This window comes from Protopterus annectens, chromosome 15.part0, assembly GCF_019279795.1.
Source record: "Protopterus annectens isolate FY-2018-M chromosome 15.part0, PAN1.0, whole genome shotgun sequence".
Lineage (NCBI taxonomy): Eukaryota > Metazoa > Chordata > Ceratodontiformes > Protopteridae > Protopterus > Protopterus annectens.
In genome coordinates this window covers 58,375,324-58,398,262 of record NC_056749.1, presented here as the reverse complement: position 1 = coordinate 58,398,262, position 22,939 = coordinate 58,375,324, and the positions used below count along the sequence as shown (strand labels likewise).

At 43.9% G+C, this 22,939-nt stretch overlaps 1 protein-coding gene across 4 annotated transcripts in view; it reads left to right on the top strand.

The window, feature by feature from the left end:
* The window catches only part of BRCC3 (BRCA1/BRCA2-containing complex subunit 3), a 1,142,218-nt gene that overhangs the window by 205,728 nt on the left and 913,551 nt on the right, over positions 1 to 22,939 (top strand). The window lies entirely within an intron of this gene.

Genomic DNA, 22,939 nt, shown 5'->3' with positions numbered 1-22,939 from the left:
GGGTGTGTTTTCCAGTGAGCCACCCAGGAATCAGGTGCTAGGGACGCTGTCCCATCAGTACAGAATGTAGGCGAGATAGGATCACATAACATCTTTTAGTTATGTACTTACCATAACTTTAGATGTTTGGGATCCATCTCGCCTACATTCCTAATACCCACCCTCCTTCCCCCTGCCTTGGAGATCAGAAGAGACGGTTCGAGTTCGACCATTTCATCTTGAAACATCTGGCAATGTTATATCAGCAGTGCATGTGTGGGTGCATGTGTGCGGACAAACAAGATCTGGGGAATTGGTGGTGGTGCATCCTGGGATATAGAATAGCTCAGCCAATTAGAGACTTCGCTCTATTGCATAGCGTGCCGAGTCGGAGCCGAGGATCGGCTCCGAACCCATCAGTACAGAATGTAGGCGAGATGGATCCCAAACATCTAAAGTTATGGTAAGTACATAACTAAAAGTTTTCCTCACTGTAGTGCGATCTCAGAGTTGGTATGTTTAATTTGCAGGGGTGTGGGGGGTGCAGGGGAGCTTTCCCCTGCAAAAAATGTAAAAAAAAAAGTTTTCATTTTTCTTTTTTTCTTTTATGTTCGATGTTTCAGATTTTTGATCATATGAATTTAGAAGTTTTGAAACTTTTATTGTATGTTGGGTTTTCAGATATACATATATACACATGCTCAAACGCACACACAGATATATATTTAACAAGACATATATGTATGTATAATTACTTGTTAGAACTTACCTGTTTTGCTTGATTACAGGGGGACCATTGAAAAGCCTAGCCTAAATTCCCAGATGCCCCCTCAGCACTGTCTAGTTAAGTAACTTCCTCAGGGTCATACTGTAGGCAGATGAGGGCCGAGGGAATCAAACCATGTACCACAGGAACTGCAGGACTGCAGTTCACAGCCCTAACCATAAGAGTTTTGTGCTGTAGCGTCAGCTTTCTATGAGTTGTCCCTTGTGTTAATTTTTTTTGTCTGTCTGCATGTGTTAGACAAGGTGCCAGTCTAGAATTTTTTTCTGTGCGGGGACCATTGTTATTGAGGGTGTACATGATGGTAGAGTTGAAAACGTGTACTGCTTCTTCTAGAGGTTAGTACTTGGTAGGAGCCAAGTTACAATGTCAAAGTCATTATTTATTTTATTACTTATTTGTTGTACATTTGCTGACCGGGATGTTCGTCGTGTTTCACTGTTGCAGTCATTACACTTGGGTTATCCTGCTGGCAGGCTACCCGCAGTCAGCTGAATTCCAAAGTCCTGGTCCGGCGTCGGTTGCTGTCGCCTCTTCCCTGACGTCAATGTGCCAGGGGTATAAAAGATGCAGCTGACGCCATTTTCTTCAGTCTTTCTTGCTGCATGGTGCCCGAAGCAAAAGCAGTTCGCAAGTGCCGGTCGGCTGACTCCTGAGATTTTTGAAATTGAATTTCAGATCCGAAGTCTTCTATAAAGCTAAGTACCCCGTTGGGGAAACTTTTTTCTTGCTCCAGACTGATGTCAGAAAAAGTTAACAATTGAATTCCTTAGTACCAAGAAAGGACAAAGCATGGAGACCAATTCTGGACCTGTCTATTCTAATACTTTTCTGGACGTTCCGAAATTCAAAATGTTGACTCTGCAGCAGCTTCTGCGCATGCTGGGCAAGAAGGCTTGGCTTGTAACTTTGGACCTCAAAGAGGCATACCTGCATGTCCCAATCAGACAATCTTGCAGAAGATACCTCAGATTCTTAGCTGGCTCAATGCACTACCAATTCTCTGCACTGCCCTTTGGCTTATCTACTGCGCCCAAGGTCTTCACAAAATGCCTGGCACCAGTAATTGCATTTTGCAGACAAAGAGGAATTCAAATATATCCCTACTTGGACGACTGTCTTATCCAAACAGATACCAAAGACTTTCTACTAAAGCATCTGGTGTTAATAAAAACATTGCTAATTTGCCTAGGGTACACAGTAAACGAAAAGAAATCAAAACTAGTACCATCTCAAGAGATAATATTCCTGGGTGCAAGCTTAAATACAACTGCCCAGATGGCTTATCTCACGCCAGACAAACAAAGGCAACTGACTTCTTACTTCAAAAGCATGGCAACAAAGACCCAGTCATCTCCCAAGAAAAATTCTGCAGGCTCTGGGCTACATGGCCTCCTGCATTGTGCTAATTCCATATGCAAGACTGCATATGAGGAAACTACAATGGTATCTAAAAAGTGTTTGGACTCAACATTGTCACAGCCTGAAATCATTAATCTCACTCACTCCCTGCCTGCAACAGGAGTTTTGATGGGCACAGGCCTGTCACCACAACAAGGGACAGCCATTCACTTTACCCACAGCCAGGCAAACACTAACAACACATGCATCAGATTATGCCCGGGGGGCCCACATGGCAGGAAAATGTATTCAGAGCACATGGCCCCCAAGCCAAAGGCATCTTCACATCAATCAAAAAGAGATGCTAGCTGTACAAAATGCCCTGACAGCCTTCAAGGACCTACTTCATCCAGGACAGCTGCTGATAAAGACGGACAACACTACAGTCATGTGGTACATAAACAAGCAGGGGGGCACACATTCCTACCCCCTCTGCAGACAAGCCATGATTTTGTGAACACAGCATTGACCTACCAAGTATACCTGCAAGCACAATTCCTGCCAGGAAAAACAAATGCTTTGGCAGACGAACTAAGCAGAAACCTCATGGACCCTTATGAGTGGAAACTAGATCCACAAATCTTCAGCATGATAACAATGAAATGGGGATGCTCAGACATAGATCTTTTTGCCTCCCCTCACAACTGCCAACTTCAGAGTTTCTGCACAAGGACTTATCACAAACAAGCATGGAAAGTAGATGCTTTGTCATTCAGCTGGAACAACCTTACAGTATATGCCTTTCCTCCACTGCCTCTCCTCCCCAAGATACTCCTAAAGGTCAGACAAGAGAAGCCACAAATGATACTGATTGCCCCGGATTGGCCACGCCAACACTGGTACCCAATCCTAAGGAGCTTGTCTCAAGGCCCAACCTGGACATCGCCTCAAATTCCTCATTTACTGACCCAACAAAACAATCAGATCCTGCACAGCCAACTCAGAACCCTAAATCTAGATGCATGGCGGATAGTGTAACCATTCAGAATACGCCTCTCTCTAAAGCGGTTATGGATGTTATTTTGGAGGCCAGGAGGCCCAGCACCAGGAAATCTTATGCAGAAAAATGGAAGAGATTCTGTGCTTGAAACTAGGCACAGGGAATTGACACGCTTGTTCCAAATATTCCTTAGATTTTACAATATCTAACTGAGATGCTGGACAAAGGCTTATTATTCTCATCAATTAAGATCCATGCCTCTGCCATTTCAGCTCATTACAATACAGACCCACCTATTTTTTCACATCCATTGCTTAGGCAGTTCCTCAGGAGGGCCAAAAACATAAGACCTCCAAGGAGAGCACCAATACCTGCATGGGACCTCAATTTTGTCTTGGAAAAAATCACACTGCCTCCTTTTGAGCCAGCCAATACAGCTGGGATAAAATTCAAATCATGGAAAACAGCTCTGCTCCTAGCAATAACTTCAGCAAGAAGAGTCTCAGAGTTGCAGGCATTAATGGCTGTGGAACCTTTTATTATCTTCCATCCGGACAGGGTTTCTCTAAGGACAAACCCAACATTTATGTCTAAAGTAGTGTCCAGTGTGGCTCTTAACCAAACCATTCATTTGCCTACTTTTTATCCAAACCCACAGAATAAAGGGGAGAGACTTCTGCATTCTTTGGACATACACAGACAGCTACGCTTCTACTTGGACAAAACTAAAGCTTTCAGAAAGACTGAGCAACTTTGTGGCATATGCTGCAGGATCACAGGGAAAGGCTATCTCAAAGCAGACTATTTCAAAATGGATAGGACACTGCATTCGTTTCTGCTATTCACAACATGGCAAATCAGTGCCTAAGGGCATTAGACCACATTCTACCAGGGCAGCAGCCACCTCAGCAGCCTTCCTCAGAGGAGTACCAACCAAGGATATTTTGGAGGCTGCAACTTGGAATTCACTGCACACTTTTACTAAGCACTACCACTTACCTCTTTACTCTAAATCCAGAGCAGGCTTTGCCACTGCAGTTCTGCAGGGCCTTATAGCCACTCCTAATTCTATTTAGACCCAGCCGCCCAACCTCAGCTTTGGGATTCAACCCAAGTGTAATGACTGCAACAGTGAAGCACGATAAACATAGTACAGTTGTGTACCTTCCATAAATGTAGATGTTCGAGTGTATTCACTGTTGCAGTCCAGGTTACCCACCCACCATCCCCCCTTCTTTGCTGGGACTTATCTGTACTTCTCTATCCTGTACAACCTATGTGGTATATTTGCTTGTAGATGAAGGTGTTTATTTTAGTGCATGCTTTTATAAGCAATGTTTTTTAGCCTACCCTTTTGGGGGCACCTGACATCTGGGGCAAGAAAAACTGAAGAAAATGGCGTTGGCTGCATGAAGAGGCGACAGCAACCGACGCAGGACCAGGACTTTGGAATTCAGGCCGACTGAGGGTAGCCTGCCAGCAGGATAACCCAAGTGTAATGACTGCAACAGTGAATACACTCAAACATCTACATTTATGGTAGGTACACAACTGTTCTTTAGTCCTACTGAGCTAATTGCCCTTTTTCAGTAGAGCCCCGGGGAGAAAAGCTCCACAGTTTTACAGTTTTAGTGTTAACAGTGTCAACAGGTTACAATGTATACATACAATCAAATACATTTTATCAGAAAAATAATACTGGGAAAAAAACAATAAGCATACATAAGAAATTATTTGAGACAAATATTTTCAGTAAACAATGAAAAGAGTTCATAGTGTAGTTATTTCATGAGCTGTGTGACATTAGAAAATAGAAATAAGAGAGGGAGAAAGAGTGATATTATGAAGATGTTTATGAGCTAAAAAGGTTTGAAGTTTTGGTGATTACATATGAATTAATGTGCTAGATCAGGGAGGATGAGTGCAGTGGCAGGACCAGTGAGTTTAGAGGTACTGTCTGGTGGCAGTTTTTAATTGATTTGGATGTTTGTGGGACCTGATTTCTAGTGGTAATTTGTTCCATGATATGGTAGGACTGAAGCTGTAGAGGTTGCAGCCAATTTTAGTCATGGGTTTGTATATTTGTAATAGGTTAAGATCAGAGCTATGTAGGGACCTACTGGGTGAATATTGAGAGATGAAGGTTGATAGGCTAGGGCAGGAGGATTTCAGGTGTAGCATAGAGTAAATTATTTGTAGTTGGGAGAGTAGAAGCTAGTGAGGTAATTCCAGCCAGTTTAGGTATCTTAGTGAAAGACAGTGATGTAATTTATAAGTTAGGTGAGCAGCGAATCTGGCAACCTTGTTTTAGGTAGACTCTAATTTAGTTAGTAGTGTGGAGTTAAGTTTGGTTAAGAATTTGGCAGCTACATAGAAGGCTAGGTAGGAGGTATGCATGAGCGAGAGTTATTTTTGCTTTGTTAGTTTGAAACTTTTTGTTTCAATAAGGAAGACCAAGTTTTTGGTGTGTCTTTTTGATGTAGTTGTTTACATGTAGATCAAGCTTGAGTTGGTCATCTATCGTTAATCCTAGTAGTTTTGTACTAGGTTCAACATTAATGGGGTATTATTGAGGGACAGTACATAAAACGTAGATTTAATGTGGGTGAAGTTCTTTGGGAGAAATAGTAAGAGTTTTGTCTTTTTAGGGTTAAGAAATAGCTGGTTGTCACAGAGCCAGGATTTGACTGAGTTAAAAGATGCTTGGGTTGCAGAGATAATGTCCGAGGGAGTGCCTGCGATGGTGATGACGGTGGAGTCATCTGCGTATTGTGCAAGGGATGACTGTGGACAGGAGATGTAAAGTAGATTAGTGAATATATTGAATAGTAATTGGCCAAGGATAGATCCTTGGTTGGACTCCCATTTTGACAGGAAAAGGAGGGGAGAGAGCTGAGAGCCATCTCACTGATTGTAGATGGTCGTGAGATAGCTGGAAAACCAAGTAGTAGTAAAGGCAGAGAAGTTTAGGTGAGCCAGTTTGTTCAGCAGAAGAGGGTGAGAGACTGTATCCAAGACTTTTGAAAGGTTGAGAAAAAGGCAGGAAATCAACTTATTATCTCTGGTTAGAGCAGTACTATTAATGAAGGATACAAGGGCAGTTGTAGTGTTATTTTATGGTGAAAGCCATGCTGTGTAGGAGTGAGCAAGTTTTCCTGTAGAAAGTATTTCATGATTTTCTTTTATGCATTTTTCCAGTATTTTTGAGAGTGGTGAGAGGATTGCAATAGGGTTTGAAATGTGTAATGTCAGTGGAGTTGCATCCTTTGTGAATGGGTATGGTGTAGAATTCTTTCCAGTTAGATGGGGCCTTAGATTCTGAGATGGAGTGATTTATTAGGATTGATACAGGGAGGGTAAGGGATTCAGCAGCAGTTTGTAGGAAATAGGGAGGCAGGTTGTCAGCAGAAGCAGAGCAGGGTTTAAGTTTAGAGAGCAAGGATTTTATATAGTTAGTGGGTGCAGTTGTAAGAGAGAACGTGGTAGAGGAGTTGAGAGCAGGAGAGGATTTGGAAATTTTAGTTGAGTTGGTAGTAGAGGGGAAGGAATTTATCAACTTAGATGTGGATTCAATTAAATAGGAATTGAATGAGGTAGCTGTTTCTTCTGGTGAGTTGTTTGGACAGTGGTTAGGAGGAGAAGGTTACCAAGGTGCAGGATTTGGTTTATAGATTTCCAAAATTTCTTGGGATCTGTTTTTTTGGGCAGTTGGGGTGGGTTAAAGTAGAATTTATTTTTGTCTTTGTGGATGTGTGTTTTTGCCTGATTTCTTAGTTCTTTATATTTTTTGCAAATGGGAAGGGAGCTTAGTTTTTACTTACCTTTTCCATGCCCTGTCTCTAATTTGCATTCGGGTCTGGGTGGCATTGGTAAGCCAAGGGGGTATATTAGATTTGATGCAAACAGTGCAGGGTGGAGCAAGAGCGTTAAGGAAAGTAGAGCTGAAAGAGTGGACAGCTTCATCATGGGGGAGATAGGTTAGATATGTCCAGTTTAGCTTGGAGAGGAGGGTATTAAAAGTCTCAGGACAGAAGGTGGATCGTTTGCGACAGGTTATGTATCTGTGAGGGCTAATGAAATAAGGAGTGTATTAGATAAATAACTTTCACAGAGGAATGATCACTTAGGGAGTTGGGTAGGGTCTCAGGGTTATGGTATTTGTGTGGAATCTGTTACTAAAATCCAATCAATGAGAGAGTTGGGAGTATGCGATCTGTTTGTATGGGTGAGGGTTGAGATAAGTTGTACAAAGCCATGTAAGTTGATGCATGAAGTAGTGTTTGGGGATTGAAGAATTGGCCAGTTAATATTTACATTCCCAAGGAGAATAGTTTCATTGTGGATGTTTTGAGAAAGGTAAGAGAGAATGTTTTCAAGAAGGGTAATGTTATCACTGGAGGGAATGTAGATAGCTACAGTATTGTCTAAAGTTAGCTGTCAGGTGTTTTGCAGGTGAGAAGGGAGAGGGTTGGTTTAGACTTGAAGGAGTAAGATGGTTTGAATATACAATGGTCACTCCACCTTTTTTTCTTTTTACCTGAATATTTCTTCTGTGAAATTTATATTGTTTCTAAACCAGTTGTAAGTTGAACTTTTATGTTGGGTTTATACCAGATTGTAGAGACTGAGTTATGATCTTTTATTATTTCAGGTAATATTTCTGTTTCAATTATAATAATTTCTTAGTCAGCAGACATTCTACTAACTTTTCTCTAAACCCACCAGTACAGATAAAGCCTCAGAAAAAAAGTATAAGTTAGATTAAAGAGAGTTAGTTTTTAGTAAGCCTGTGTAAAATCAGGTGAGTTTGTTTGTTATGAAGGCCAGTTTATATTGAAATCACCAGATATATTAACGTTAGATGTTATGTGATCCTAGCTCGCCTACATTCTGACTGATGGGTTCGGAGCCGATCCCTCGGCTCCGACTCGGCACGCTTATGCTATAGAGCGAGGCCTCTAATTGGCTGAGCTATCTTTATCCCAGGATGCACCACCACTAATCCCCCAGATCTCGTTTGCCGCTTACAGAGCTTGGACGTGGTCTCAACAATTGGCTGGGCTAAGTACTATATTTATAGTCTCTTTTCCTGTCAGTAATTCACTCATTTCAACCCAAAAGCTGTTTTAACGGCTATTTTTTGTGTACGAGTGTTTTTCTTGTTATTTCATTAAGTTTTGCTTAATTTTTCCTGTCAGAGAAGGTTCCGTTTAAGTTAGAGGGGCCTTCCCCTGTACTAACTACTTTAGTGGTTGTGTGTGGGTCAAGTACCCGTTTGAGTTAGAGGGTCTTGACCCTCCTTGTTTCCCTTTTCCTTCCTTTCTTACTGTTATTGTGTAAAAAAAAAAAAAAAAAAGAAGTTCTTTAGTTATTATTTTTTTTTTTCAGAGTTAGTGTTTTTTGGTGACAAACGCTTAATCTACTGTTGTGGTATATTTTTTCTACATTATGTCCAAAGAACATAAACCCTCCGGGTTTAAAAAGTGCACGAGGTGTGGGTTCAAAATGTCCATAACGGACGACCACTCCTCGTGCGTCTATTGTCTTGGCGCCAAACATTTACAGGAATCGTGCAGTGTATGCCATGCGTTTTCCTCCAGAGTCCTCCTCAAAGGATTAATTAAGCCTTCCTTTGAGGAGGCTTTGTCTTCCTCTCCTTCTCCTTCTAAAAAGAGGAAAGCGCCGGCTCCGACCAGTCAGTCGGATCCGACGGCTAAGAAGACTAAGCAGACTTCTCCATCGGCTCCACGGACTTCAGAGCCGAGGTCGGAACGGTCTGCCTCGATGCCTCCAGCCTCGACCCCTCTGGTTTCGGAGCCGAGGTCTGGGGCATCGAGAGGCGGGTCACCCTCATCGGCTCCACTGATATTGGAGCCGATAAGGGTCATCGGCTCAGACACTTCCCCCTCGGAGCCGAAGTCCTTATCGGCACCAAGGGAAATTTCTTTGAAGGTTTCCTCGGAGCCGATAATTGTTGAGTCCTTTCGGAGCCAGTCCCCGAGCCCTTCGGAGCCAATGGAGAAATCCGTTCGGGGCCGATCGGTATCCTCGAGATCTTCCAGGATGTCTGATTCGGACATCGACAGGGTGCTCCTTCGACTCTTCCAGTCTCCGGTGTTTCAAAAGATGGTTTCGGCTCCGGCCCAGTTGGCTTCGGAGCCGATGGTCCACTCCCTTACTGTACTTCCTCCTCCGACAGCTTCGGCACCGTTGGAGCAGGTGTTGGTGGAAACAGTGGAGGTGTTAGGGTCAGGCCCGACCCTTGCTCCGACTCCGGCTCCTGGGACGGAGTTCAGTGCACGGACTTCTTCCTTCGGCCCTGGGGGGGAGGCTTTGGGATTGATACCTTCGGTCCCAAGTCTCCCTCTTGGTGCGTCGGCGGCGGGAGTACCGTCCACTGTTGTGGCCACGGAGGGGGGACCTTCCCAGGATTCTGGTGGTCCCGCCTTCAGGGCTATGAGGAGTGCTCTAGCCAAATCTTCATTGGCTACCTCCACAGTTTCCCCAGCTCCTTCCCTACATTTGGAGACTGGGTCGCTGGCAGTTCCCCTGTCCGCAGACAGCGGAGCCCCTGGGCCTCAGGTTACCCCCGCTGGGGTTACTCCCTCTCCTGGAGGTCCTTCCGAAAGCCTCTTCGGAAGAACCTCCCAGGAAGAAAACGTGCAAGAGGAAGCACGTTGACTCCCCTGACGAGTCTTTGACATCTGACACCGATCTCGATGATGCAGAGGGGTCCCCCAAGTCGTCCTCGGATGATGTCTCCTTGGCAGACATCCTGGAAGCCCTAAAACAACGAGGCGGCTGGCAGTCCAAACCTCCCTCTGCTGATGAGTCGGTGTTCCTGAAGGCCTTCGGGGTCAGCCCTCCGCCTCCTGGGTGTCTCCGCCCTTCGACGAGCTCTTGGATTTGATCTGTCGAAGGGCGTGGGAACACCCGGACTCTGTGGAACCGGTGCCCGCTCGTCCAAACAAATTTCTTTCGGCGCCCCCAGATAGAGAGTTCCTTACAAAAGGTGTGGCTGTGGATGCTATGGTGGTGGCATCTGCTACACAGCAGGATGTAGCAGAGGCTTCTACGTCCATCCATCCTCCTAATAAGGAGTCTAGGAGCATGGATCGGTACGGCAAGCGCACCCTAAGTTCAGTGGCCTTTACCCTGAGGTCTTTGAACTACCTGACGCACTTTACGAGATTCCAGAGGGATCTGATTAAGGAGCTATCCGATACCCTCTTAGGTAACCTGCCTGAGGAGCTGGCCCAGACAGTTGGATCTCAGCTGGCTACAATGTCATCCATCTCGAACTCGTCCATGAGGCTCATTTCGTATGCGGCCGAAGGGGTGAGTAGAGCGGCGGGTACAGGCATTGCTCTACGGAGACAAGCCTGGCTCTGCCTGTGTCATTTCGCGGAGGCCTTCAAGTCTTCATTCGCCGACGCCCCCTTTGATGGGTCCTTCCTGTTTGGGCCCAAGGTGAAAGACACACTTACCCGCTGTGAACAGGAGGGTAAGACTCTGACTGCCGTAGGAGCACGATTTTCCACTCCCTTTCGGCTTTATCCCAAGGCTAAAAGAGGAGGGAAGATGTGGTTCCGGAGATCGCAGAAGTCTTACCCCTCTCAGCAGGAAGGTTCCCCCTCCAGAGGCAGAGGAGGGGGAAATTCATCAGGAAGACGCCGTCCCAGAGGCGGCAGAGGCCCCCGCAACACTGGAGACCACGAGTCCTTTCGTGGCTCTTCAGCATTTCATAGTCCCTGAGGGATTGCCCGACTGTGCTGCTCCGGAGCCAGTCGGGGGTCGTTTTTCGAAGCACCTAAAGGCCTGGGAAGGGATCATTCAGGACCTATGGGTGCTTCGAATTATCGCCGGAGGTTACTCCATCCCATTCTGTTGTCCCCCCCCCCTCAGTCCAAAAGAATCCCGGACCCGCCACCCAGTCAACGGGATACCGCAGCCGAAGAAATTTCAAAACTGCTGCAAAAAGGAGCCATCCAACGGTTCCCCGCAGACCAGATCGGGTTAGGGACTTACTCAAGATTCTTTTTGGTGCCAAAAAAGACCGGGGACTTGAGGCCCATTTTGGACCTAAGCAACCTAAACCATTCAGTCAAAAAGTCCAAGTTCCGAATGGTCACTTTGCAAACCATTCTCCCATTGTTGGAGAAAGGTGTTTGGATGTGCTCCATAGACCTCAAGGACGCGTATTACCATATCAAAATACATCAAACGTCCAGGAGACACTTGCGCTTCAGCCTAGGAGGCAGTCATTTTCAGTTCCGTGCGCTGCCCTTTGGTCTCACCACAGCCCCCAGGGTGTTCACCAAATGCTTGGCAGTAGTGACTGCTCACTTGAGGAGTCTAGGATTCCAGGTGTTTCCGTACCTAGACGACTGGCTTCTAACTGCCACCTCCAAGCATCTACTTCTACGGAGCCTACAAGCCACAACATCACTGGGCAATGAATCACCTTCAATTGGCCAAAGTCTGTGTTATGGCCATCTCAAAGAATAAGATTCATAGGGGCAGAGATAGATTCAAACCAGATGCGGGTCTATCTACCTGCAGACAGAATTCAGATCATACAAAATCAGGTTCGAGCCTTACTCCCCAGGTCCAAAGCCCCAGCCAGAATGGTCATGCAGCTATTGGGATCGATGTCTGCCACAGTTCTGCTAGTTCCCTTGGCAAGGTTACACATGAGAATCCTCCAGTGGCTTCTTTCAACTCTGTGGTCCTTTCAGGTAACTCCCTCTCAATCATCTAATATGGATCACAGAATCCTGCAGACGGGACCTTCGCTGGTGGCTAGTGTCCTCCAATTTGGATCAGGGACGACCCTTTGTTCTTCCTCCTCCGGCGGCCACTTTGACCACGGACGCCTCCCAGACGGGGTGGGGGGGGCATTCCCTGGGCAGGTCAGTCCGGGCAAATGGCATCCGGAAGAGACCTCTCTCCACATCAACATCCTAGAAATGAGGGCAGTACTCCTGTCCCTTCAAGCCCTTCACTATTACCTCCCTCAGGGCGTAATTGCTGTTCACTCAGACAACATGTCAGTTGTCTGGTACCTGAACAAACAGGGAGGGACCAGATCCTATCCTCTTTGCAGAGAAGCGATGAGGGTCTGGGAATGGGCAGTCTCGACCGAACGCTTCCTAGTGGCTACTCACATACCGGGCAAATCCAATGTCATAGCCGACAGGTTGAGCAGAACCATCCTCTCTCCTCACGAATGGTCTCTGAACATGACTATTACAAGACAGATTTTCAGCAAATGGGGAGTTCCGTGCTGCAACCTCTTCGCGACTCCTCTGAATGCGAAGTGCAAAGATTTTTTCTCCCTAACCTCGGCTCCGGGGAAGAGCCCCATGGACGCGTTAGTCCATCCTTGGCCCACCGGCCTGCTTTATGCCTTCCCTCCAGTTCCACTCCTACCCAGGGTAATTCAGAAGGCATCTCTCTTAGGGAGCAAGATGATCTTAATTGCTCCTTACTGGCCTCGTCAAGTCTGGTTTCCCTATCTTCGGAAACATGCTCTGGAAGGTCCATGGTTCCTGGACCAGGTCCCAGACCTACTGATTCATCAGTCGGGACTACTACACCAGTCCCTACACACATTAAAATTGACGGCCTGGCTCCTCCTCTTCCGACCATAGTCAGGAGACATGCACTACACCCAGATGTAGTGCACATATTGTCTTCAGCCCACAAGTCTGCTACGAAGAAACTGTATTCTAGCAAATGGAAAAGGTTTGCTATCTGGGCTCAACTCCGGGGCCTGGACCCCATTTCTACTCCCGTGGCAGAAGTACTCAAGTTCCTGACCTCTCTTTTCAACCAAGGCTCTTCAGTTTCTACCATCAAAGTACAATTGGCAGCGATTTCTAATTTTCATGAATCCATAGACCCACCCTTAATGAGCAACAGGTTGTGTAAGACCTTCTTGAAACGTGCTGCTCTATTAAGACCTCCGGTTTCTCATCCTGCACCTCCTTGGGATCTCGATATAGTATTACGTGCCTTGACTTCTTCCCCCTTTGAACCGGCAGCTACCTGTGATCTAAAGTTTCTATCATGGAAGACAGCTTTTTTAGTGGCAATTACTTCAGCCAGAAGGGTTTCAGAACTTCAAGCCTTGTCAGTGAAACCCCCGTACTTGGTTTTTCATATGGACAGGGTTTCCCTCAGACCAAATCCTTCTTTTGTTCCTAAAGTCTGTTCTACTCTATGCTTGCAACAGTCATTAGAGCTCCCAGTTTTTTTTCCCAAAATACTCCAATAAAGCGGAATTTATTTTCCACACACTAGATGTCCACAGGCAGTTACGTTTTTATTTGGATAAGACCAAACAATCAAGGAAGACAGATCAGTTGTTTGTGTCCTTTCCAGAAAACAAGTTGGGCAACGCGGTCACAAAGGTCACTATTGCCAAATGGATCAGGGACTGTATTACTCAAGCTTATATTTACTCTAACAAAGAGCTTTCCACCTCTGTCAAGGCTCATTCTACAAGGGCTATGGCTACTTCGGTAGCATTTCATTCTAAGCTTGCTATTGGTGACATTTGTGCTGCGGCTACATGGTCTTCCCCGCACACCTTCATTTCTCACTACAAATTAGATGTAGCATCTAGAGGACGAGCTTCATTTGGTTCCACAGTGCTCAGGAGTGTTTTCCAATGAGCCACCCGGGATTTAGGCGCTAGGGACGCTGTCCCATCAGTCAGAATGTAGGCGAGATAGGATCACATAACATCTTTTAGTTATGTACTCACCATAACTTCAGATGTTTGGGATCCATCTCGCCATTCTAATAACCCACCCTCCTTCCCCCTTCCTTGGAGATCAGAGGATATCAGAAGGTCCGAATCCTGTTGTTTCATCATGAAACATCTAACAATGTTATATAAACAAGCTGTGCATGTGTGCATGAATGCGGACAAACAAGATCTGGGGGATTAGTGGTGGTGCATCCTGGGATAAAGATAGCTCAGCCAATTAGAGGCCTCGCTCTATAGCATAAGCGTGCCGAGTCGGAGCCGAGGGATCGGCTCCGAACCCATCAGTCAGAATGTAGGCGAGATGGATCCCAAACATCTGAAGTTATGGTGAGTACATAACTAAAAGTTTTGAGTGTGATTGTAATCCAAGAGAGTGTCTTCAAGAGTATTAACATTTGCCATGATTAGATTTTAGCTGTCTTTAAATGAAAGATATATATATATATGTATATATATATATATATATATATATATATATATATATATATATTTTTTTTTTTAATGTTTAATTACTGGGGTGATTTAATAACTTGAGCGTTTTTAAAAGTTGATGGAGTTCCCAGCTGTAAGCATGGCTGGATGAACACAGCTGTGTGTCTGCGTTACCTTGTAGGAGATGCTCCCTGTGTTTATATGGAATAATCTTACTCTTGGATAAAGCAGATGGAGAGTTTTAATGAGATAGTAGGTGGCACCTGGATTTGTGAAAATGTCACCACAACACAAAAGTATTTGAGATGGAGGTTCTAGAATGGTAATGTCATCTGGCTGTTTGAATATTTGTGTGTTATTTTTATATGTTTTCAGGTAGATGGATTTACTGAAGATCGTTTCTTGTTGATTGTGTTTTTAATTTGGTGTCGCATTGTCTTTTTCTGGCATAGAATAAGACAGAGTGTACTATGGATGTGTCTGGATGTGTCTTTAGTGGTGGTTGATTACTTTTGTTAGAATTCCTAATGTTAATGTTGTGTAGGGAAAAATAAGTGAGGAGATTGTTTGTTTTATATACATTTTTTATTCAACGATGTAGTATGCTGAAGGTGCAGAATTCTGATTACTGTCAGTACTGATTAAGTGGCATAGTGAAATAGTTATCAATTTGAGTTCTCCTGGGGTGGTTGGGAAATAGGGGCAGGAGATGAACAAAGCAGGCTGTGGTTAGTGGAGGCATTAGCCAGTGTGTGCATGTACACTGTAGGTATGACGTGGGAGAATGGTAAGTTTAGAACTGTACATAAACAAACTGTGTTAAAATGTTGCAACAACACAACATTACTACAGCTCCTTTTTTTTTTTTTTTTTTAATATTTCTCCAAGTCTTTTGGGTTTCTAATACCATGACGGGAACGAACCCCATTCCTAAGTCGAAGTATGATTAAAGTTCATGAAATTAGTATTTGATGTTATCCAGACGTGCTCTTCACAGCACCTGAAATCTGCCCAGTAATGATTCCTCCTGCAAGTCATGCATAGTTGCATGAATTGATAATATATCTAAGTACGATTCTAAATTTTTTTGTATAAGACCCATTGCTCCTGCTACTGCTAGAACTTTCTGGGTATCCTTCTTCCACATTGCCCTCATTTCTGCCTGTAAATTCTTGTATTTTGTAACATTGCGTCTCTCTCTATGTAAGACAGTGTAGTCAGTGGGTGTGGCATTTTCAATGATTAATGCTACTTTTGTCTTCTTTTCGTGGGCTACTATATCTGGTTTTCTCGCGTCTATTTTTTGAGTTATTAATTGGTGATCCCATGTTATATAAACGTAATCATTTTTTGTGAAGCTTTGTGGCTTACGTCTCCATTGTTTTTCAGTTACTTCACTATTATGTTTGTATAGTCTCCGTTGCAACAGTCTTCCCACATTATTATGCCTTTTAGTATAAAGTCCTTGTGCATTAGTATATCGCAACCAGCAACAAGATGTGCATCTGTTTTACAAAACCCACATTTGTGTCGCTCTCACACTCGGTCAATACATTTTGCAAACCAACATGTATGTATTCCACTATCTGGGGCCACCAATATTAACCTTTCATCTTTGGTCTTCTTGGATGTAGTGGCTCTGACATTGTTCATGTTGTGGATGTGCAAATGGTCCACAAGAACCAGGCATAGAACTGCAAAGTGGTTTGGTGTCACTGTAATCAATCAGTGTATGCACTCTTTATCCATGAACATGGGATGCTGTCAAATGCTTTTTTTTTCAGTGTATCCATGCCATACTTAGATTCTTCCCATTTTTACAATTCTGCATTATGACGTTGGCAACAAATGATCATTTGTTCCACATTACTTTCTTTTGTTACCCTTTTGTTCTATTGCCATGAATGAGTATAAACTGTGTCAGCATCAATTCCAGTGTATAGTTTTACATTGTTGAAGTACATCAAACCAGCAAACAGAGGTAAACAGAAACAGTCATAAAACAGCAAAACCTCTTGTGTAGTTCCACAGAGTCAAGTCGAATTTATGCTTCCAAAATGCAAAACTTTAAATCCAGATCATTTGAACAGCTGAGTTTATTGGCTAAATCACAAAAAAATAAAGACTGTAAACTGCTTTCGTTGGTTGGTAAGACCGAAAGACTTTTAAAAAACGGACTATAGGAACATGTATATGCTGTGCAGAGAGCCAACACTAGTAATGCCCTATATAGGCACAGTACTGAATGCCCCCCTTTTTTAATTCAAATTTGGCATTTTAGATGTGGTCCCCAAGCACTCTAAAGGTGTTTGGTGGGAATTGAACTTAGAATTAGCTGAATTACAATGGCAAATGAGGTTGAATGCAGTTAAGGCACCTGGCATCAATGATAATATCTCCTTAATGTCCTTCAAGGATGCATCTGCAGTCATAACTTATGGGTTGTCCTGCCTCAGGCAGCCCTTCGGTTGGCCGGATTCCAAAGTCTGGGTCTGGCTTCGGCTGATGTCGCACTTCACCCAACATCATAGCTCCTGGGGTATAAAGGCATCAGCCGACGCCATTTTCCTCAGTCTTTCTTGCTGCGCGGTGCCCGAAGCAGAAGCTGTTCGCAAGTGCCGGTCGGTCAGATCCAGAGATTTCAGCTACCGAAGACTTCTAAAAAAAAAAGCTAAGTACCCCGTTGGGGACTCTTTCTTGCCTCAGCCGATGTCAGACAAAGTAAATAATTGTTTAACTTGTGGGAAACAAATACCTCATAAGGATTTCCACTCTTACTGCCTTCCTTGCTTAGGCCCAGACCACGACGTATCAGCTTGTTTAGCCTGCGCTTCCTTCAACCGACGGACACTTAGACGTCGGTCGGAGTTTGCTGAAGAGTTTTTTGGCTCCGCTTTTGCATATAATACTAGTACTTAAAAAGAGGGCACTAAAATTATAAATTTTTACACCACCACCACCTCATGTAAACATATGTAATTTTGTTTTCCTGCTGCATCCCATCTATTATGGTTGTTTTATAATATTATATATTTTATAACATATTTTATTAATATATTACACATTTCAACATTGTGTTAACATGTTATTTTTACATCTTAACAGCGTATGCTTTTTTTATTAGGTTTTTAGTAATGTACTTTTTAAGTGATTTTTTTTACTGTGTCCATTCAAATTTGTGTGTGATGTTTCTTGTAAAAACAGTGGTCACTTTAAATGTTGTTATGTGTGTAACAACCAGTTAATTGATTCAGTATAAAAGGAAGGTTCTGAAGTGTAATGGCTGTTCTGATGAAGTCCCCTTGCTTGTTGTTGAGGGACGAAAGCACTTAAGTCTTTATTTTTTTGTGATTTAGTCAATAAACTCAGCTGTTCAAATGATCCAGATTTATAGTTTTACATTGTTTGATAAATAATAATAATAATGATTAATAATAATGGATCACATTACTACAGTAATGTGTAGTCTCTGTTCATAGACGTCTGGGACAGCTGTGAAATTGTGAAAGTGCAGCGCAGCTCACCATATGTTAATGTGAATATTACTTTGCTTTTCTGTTATGGTATAAAACTTCAGTGTTGTGTTTTCATGTTAAAGGCTTGTTAAGGTGTAGAAATATTGATTTTATCTAGCCCTACTCACACCTATAGGTACCCTCCTCAGATAGTACCCACTCTACTATCCCTGACCTCTATTCCACAACCATGGACAGACAATTTCCTATGGTTTCTCCCGATAGTCTGGTTGATATGGGCATCCTGAGACAGTGCAGCAACTGCCTTATGTGCACAGACAACCCTCTACTTCTACCACCTAGGAACACAGTATGTGAGAGATGCAGTTACATTAAGAACCTAGATTCCTTGCTGTCTCAATCACAACCCAGTACATCTGGCACTGAGAAGGCTGTCTGCACAAACACTATGAACACCACAGCTCTTCTACCATCCACATCTGTGCAACACACTCCTACATACGTGGGGGTTCTCAACAAAAATTACCTAAACAAGAGAGACCTCTGTAACAAAAACACACACACACACACACACACACACACACACACACACACACACACACACACATACACATAAACACATACACATATCACAACCCACAGCATCAAGCATCACACATAGTACAAACGTCTGTGTTTCACAGCCTCTAAGGCCCAACCACAAACCCAGCATATTAGTCACAGGAGACTCTATTGTGAGACACACAGATGTGCCCACTCACCAGGCTAGACAAGGAGTAAGTCACAGTAAGTTGCTTGTCAGGTGCTAGAATCTGCCATATCACGCACACACTCAGGTCTGTTAACAACAGGTACTGTTTCGACTCTGTCATAGTCCATGCTGGTGTGAATGAATTGAGACATACCTGTCTGGACTATATGAAGAGAGACATGATTGAGCTCGCTGAACATGTCCCAGGCAGGTATGTCCCTGGCCTTAAGCAGCATCCTAATGTCACCCTGAATGATACCTCATTACAAACAGAAAATTATTAACAGCTTAGTTTCTGGTGTCATTCCAAGGGGATTCAGTACCTGACAGCCTGGGAGGACATGATTGACAGACCATGATACTTTGCCAGAGATGGCCTTCCACTGTCTCCCCTGGGCTTTAGACTTCTGGCAAAGGCTCTTGCCTCCATTATAGTGCCTTTTTAGGCAAAGTCATGAGCACAAAATTACCAACATGAAAAATTCTTATAAATGAAATTTAAAGGTCATGCTGTTAAACGTTAGGAGTCTTAGCATTAAACTGCACTCATTGCAAGCATTCATTGCTCTGGAGGATGCTGACATTTGTGCAGTCACTGAAACCTGGTTCAAAGCTGTGTAGAGCACCCCATCCTTACCAGATTACTCATCCTACCATACTTTTAGATCCCAAACGGAGGGCTACAAAGCTAAAGGAGGTGGAGTTTCAATATTTATCAAAGACATACACACCTCCAGGCTTTTCAAATGGTATGATGCACAGGAGACACTCCAAGTGGAGTTAACTGTTGACAAAACACCTATTGAAATCATAGCTAGCTAGAGACCCCCAACCATGACTCAGGACACCCACAGCACCTATCTGGACTTACTTGACTCCATCAAGATTCAACCCTCTACCCTGATCCTGGGTGACTTTAACTACCCAACCAAATAGTGGAAGGCCTATTCTAGCCCAAACATGAATGCCCAGAGGTTCCTCGAGTTTGTCAATGTCAGTGCATTGGATCAGCTGGTCGACACCCTTACGAGAGGTGAAAATATCCTGGACGTGGTCCTAACCAACATGAGTAGCCACTGTAGCACTCCTACACTGTCAGCTTCCTTGATAAGATCCGACCATAAAGCGATCACTTTTGAAGTCACCATCTCCCCTGAACCCCCCATCAGGGTCAAATGAAAAAACTTTTCCAAACCTGACTACAATCTCCTCAGAGCAGGTATAAGCAACATCACAGCCACCGTCCCTTCAGCTGGAACTAGCACTAATGTCCAAGCCTACACCAAAAATCTATATGAGCACCTACATAGCTGTATGGTCTCAGCAATACCTGACCGGACCAAATCATCTTCCTGAAGGAAGAGTAAACAAGTCTGGTGGACAGCAGCAATAAACAAACTCTATAGTAGTAGGAAAAAATTGCTGTCCAGGGCCAAGAAGGAGCAGGTGCTAAGTTGGAAGCAATCTCTCCTTTGTCCGAACAAGCAAATAAGGTCACTGGTGAAATCCTCTAAGGCTAACTTTGAGTCCAAATTGGCCACATCCACTAAGGACAGTCACAAGGCCTTCTTCACATATGTTCAGAATCACAAAGGCAACACCCAAATCTGCTCTGAACTGGTGGTCAGTAACACCACATACACAAACGCCATAGATATAGCCAACCTTCTGGCAGACAGATTCAGTGGAAATTTCACCCCCCCCCCCATTCCTCCCATCAGTAAACCAGGACATCCCCAGCACCTGCCCTCCTCCCCTCATCACCAGGGAGCAGGTCCTTAATGCCATCTCAAAGGCAAAGGCATGAGCTTTCAGCTCTGTTAGACACCCTATTCAACCAAAGCCTAAGCACCGGCTTTATCCCGGCTAAATGGAGGACAGTCACTGTCATCCCTCTACACAAAGGTGGAGCTTCCATTGACCCAAGCAGTTATAGCCCCATCAGCCTAACTAGCCTGATCTGCAACGCCATGGAATGCATTATTATGCACCTTATAAACAAAGACATTGGCAACCTCCAAACGCTTGACCCCACACAGTTTGGTTTTGTCAAAGGGAGATCATGCCTGTTAAACTTGGTCGACTTCTTTGAAACAGTCACCAAAGCCATGGACGAGGGGCAGATGGTGCACACCGCCTATCTTGACTTAGCCAAAGCCTTTGACACTATTCCCCACTTGGGCATAATAGATAAACTCTCCCAGCTAGGCATCAACCCGTATGTTACCAGATGGGTAGCTAAGTGGCTCACTGATAGAACCCACTCAATCAAAGTAGGGGAAGCCACCTCTATTAGTAGACCTGTAATGGGTAGTGTACCCCAAAGACCGGTCTTGGGGCCTCTACTGTTTGGGATATACTTTTCTGAGGTTCAAGCCAAAACCAGTGGTCTGTGGCTGACCGAGTTTGCAGATGACTGCAAGCTGGGTGCAGATTTAAATTCCCCTAGTGATGTGAACATCCTCCAAGAAGGCGTTACCCAAACTAATGACTGGTGGCAGAAGCAAGGCCTCAAACTGAATGCCAAGAAATGCATCATTATCCCCTTTGGGGAAAAATGTCATCTCCACTAATTGTCACATTAATAACATCATACTAAGCATGCAATCAGTCATGAGGGATGTGGACACCCTGTTTGATAGTGACCTGACTTTTGACCACCACGTTGCCTCCGTTGTACGGAAGGCTTTCTACATGGTCCACCTCATAAATAAGGGTATTTCATCCAGGAACAAGGAGGTCATAATGTCCCCGTGCTCCTCTCTTACCAGACCCATTATTGAGTACAATGCCCCCTTCGGCGTGTACCTTGCCAAGCACATGCAGCAGTTGCAGAGACCACAAAGGTTCCTGACCAGAAAATCCAGGGTCTCAAACACCTATCCTGTACAGATAAGACTAAAAGCCTTGTCCCTCTACTCAGTCTTATACAGACTGCTCAGAGATGACATGTATATGGCATACAAGGCCATTTCAGACCCAGCCTTAATGGAGTTGCTGCATATCTGTAAGACAAACTCTACTCATGCAACTCGCACGCAAGGCCTTAACCTGGTCTGTGACATTAATAGAACTTGTTAGCAGGTTAGATTTGTGCCCCAAAGACTCCCCCATCTGTGGAATAGACTCCCTCTCCATGTCAAGCAGAGTATCTGTCTAGCCCTCTTTAAGAGTAACCTGGACGACTGGATGGGAAACAGAAACTATACCCCTGGGATCCCACCTGTGTCTCTGCTAGACACGGGAAACAGGTGTTGACTTTGAGAGAGCATGGGCAAATTTCTTGGCTAGGCTTATAAGGGCCTCCAGGCCAATAGCCTAGTATCATCCTATGAACCTAAATGTTCAGTTATGACTGTGGGGAGTGTATGTAATTTACAGTCTATTCCTGGTATTTTTAAAGTACGTATTTTCAGCTTTGAAATCTGTTGAGTATAACACCAAATATAGCTAGATACTGATTGAATAATCCATTTGAGACATTAAATGGACTGAATTATGCAGAATTATTTGATAAAACAGTATTTTTCTGCTATAAATGTATTTCCTGAGAACAAGCCATGCTTTGGAACTTGTGTGGTATACTTGCCATGCATTCGTTTAGGTAAGTACACCTTTTTTCTTGTTTCTGATGCAGTGCTGATGAGCCTGGTCATTTAAAGTGCATTGAATATGTCCAGTGGTAGGTGCTGCTATTGTTACTTAACCTGGTTTTCTAGGCATAGCTTCTTTCACATGTGACACTTGTTGTTGTGTCTTTCGGCTTTTCCCGGTTAGGGGTTGCCACAGCAGAACTCCGGTCCGCTAATGATTGGTAGTTGATTTTTACATGCCGAGTTACCAGCCCTGACGCACACTCTTTAACGAAGGTACGCCCATTCACGCATGTCTCCATGCAGAAGGCACTCTAACTGAGAATCGAACCGGACAGCGTCTTACTGTGAGGCAACAACACTACTGATTAATTATATTTTAATTGCACTGTATGGAGTTTTCTTTATAGTGCATTGAATGTATATGATATAGACATGATTTTTTTCTACTTAATCCGAGAGACTTCATTAATTTGTCTATAGTGAAATTACCCTCACCCCCAGACAGTTACTGTGTTAAGCTGACAAATATTTAGTGTCTTCCTTTGCTCTTTATATACGATCACCTAAAATTACTACTGTTGTCAACCTACATACTGTTATTAGTGTTATAATACATAATTCTCTTAAGTGTGCCTGGCAGGTAACTGTGGTAGTACAAGACACAGGAGTCTGTATGTCTGTCTTTATTTATTTATTTTAACTGTTTTAGAAATACTTGCTGTGAGTATTTCAGAAAACAGACTGTATTTAGTACTGTACGATATATATTGTACTGAGAGACATTCATTGCGATTTAGAATTGA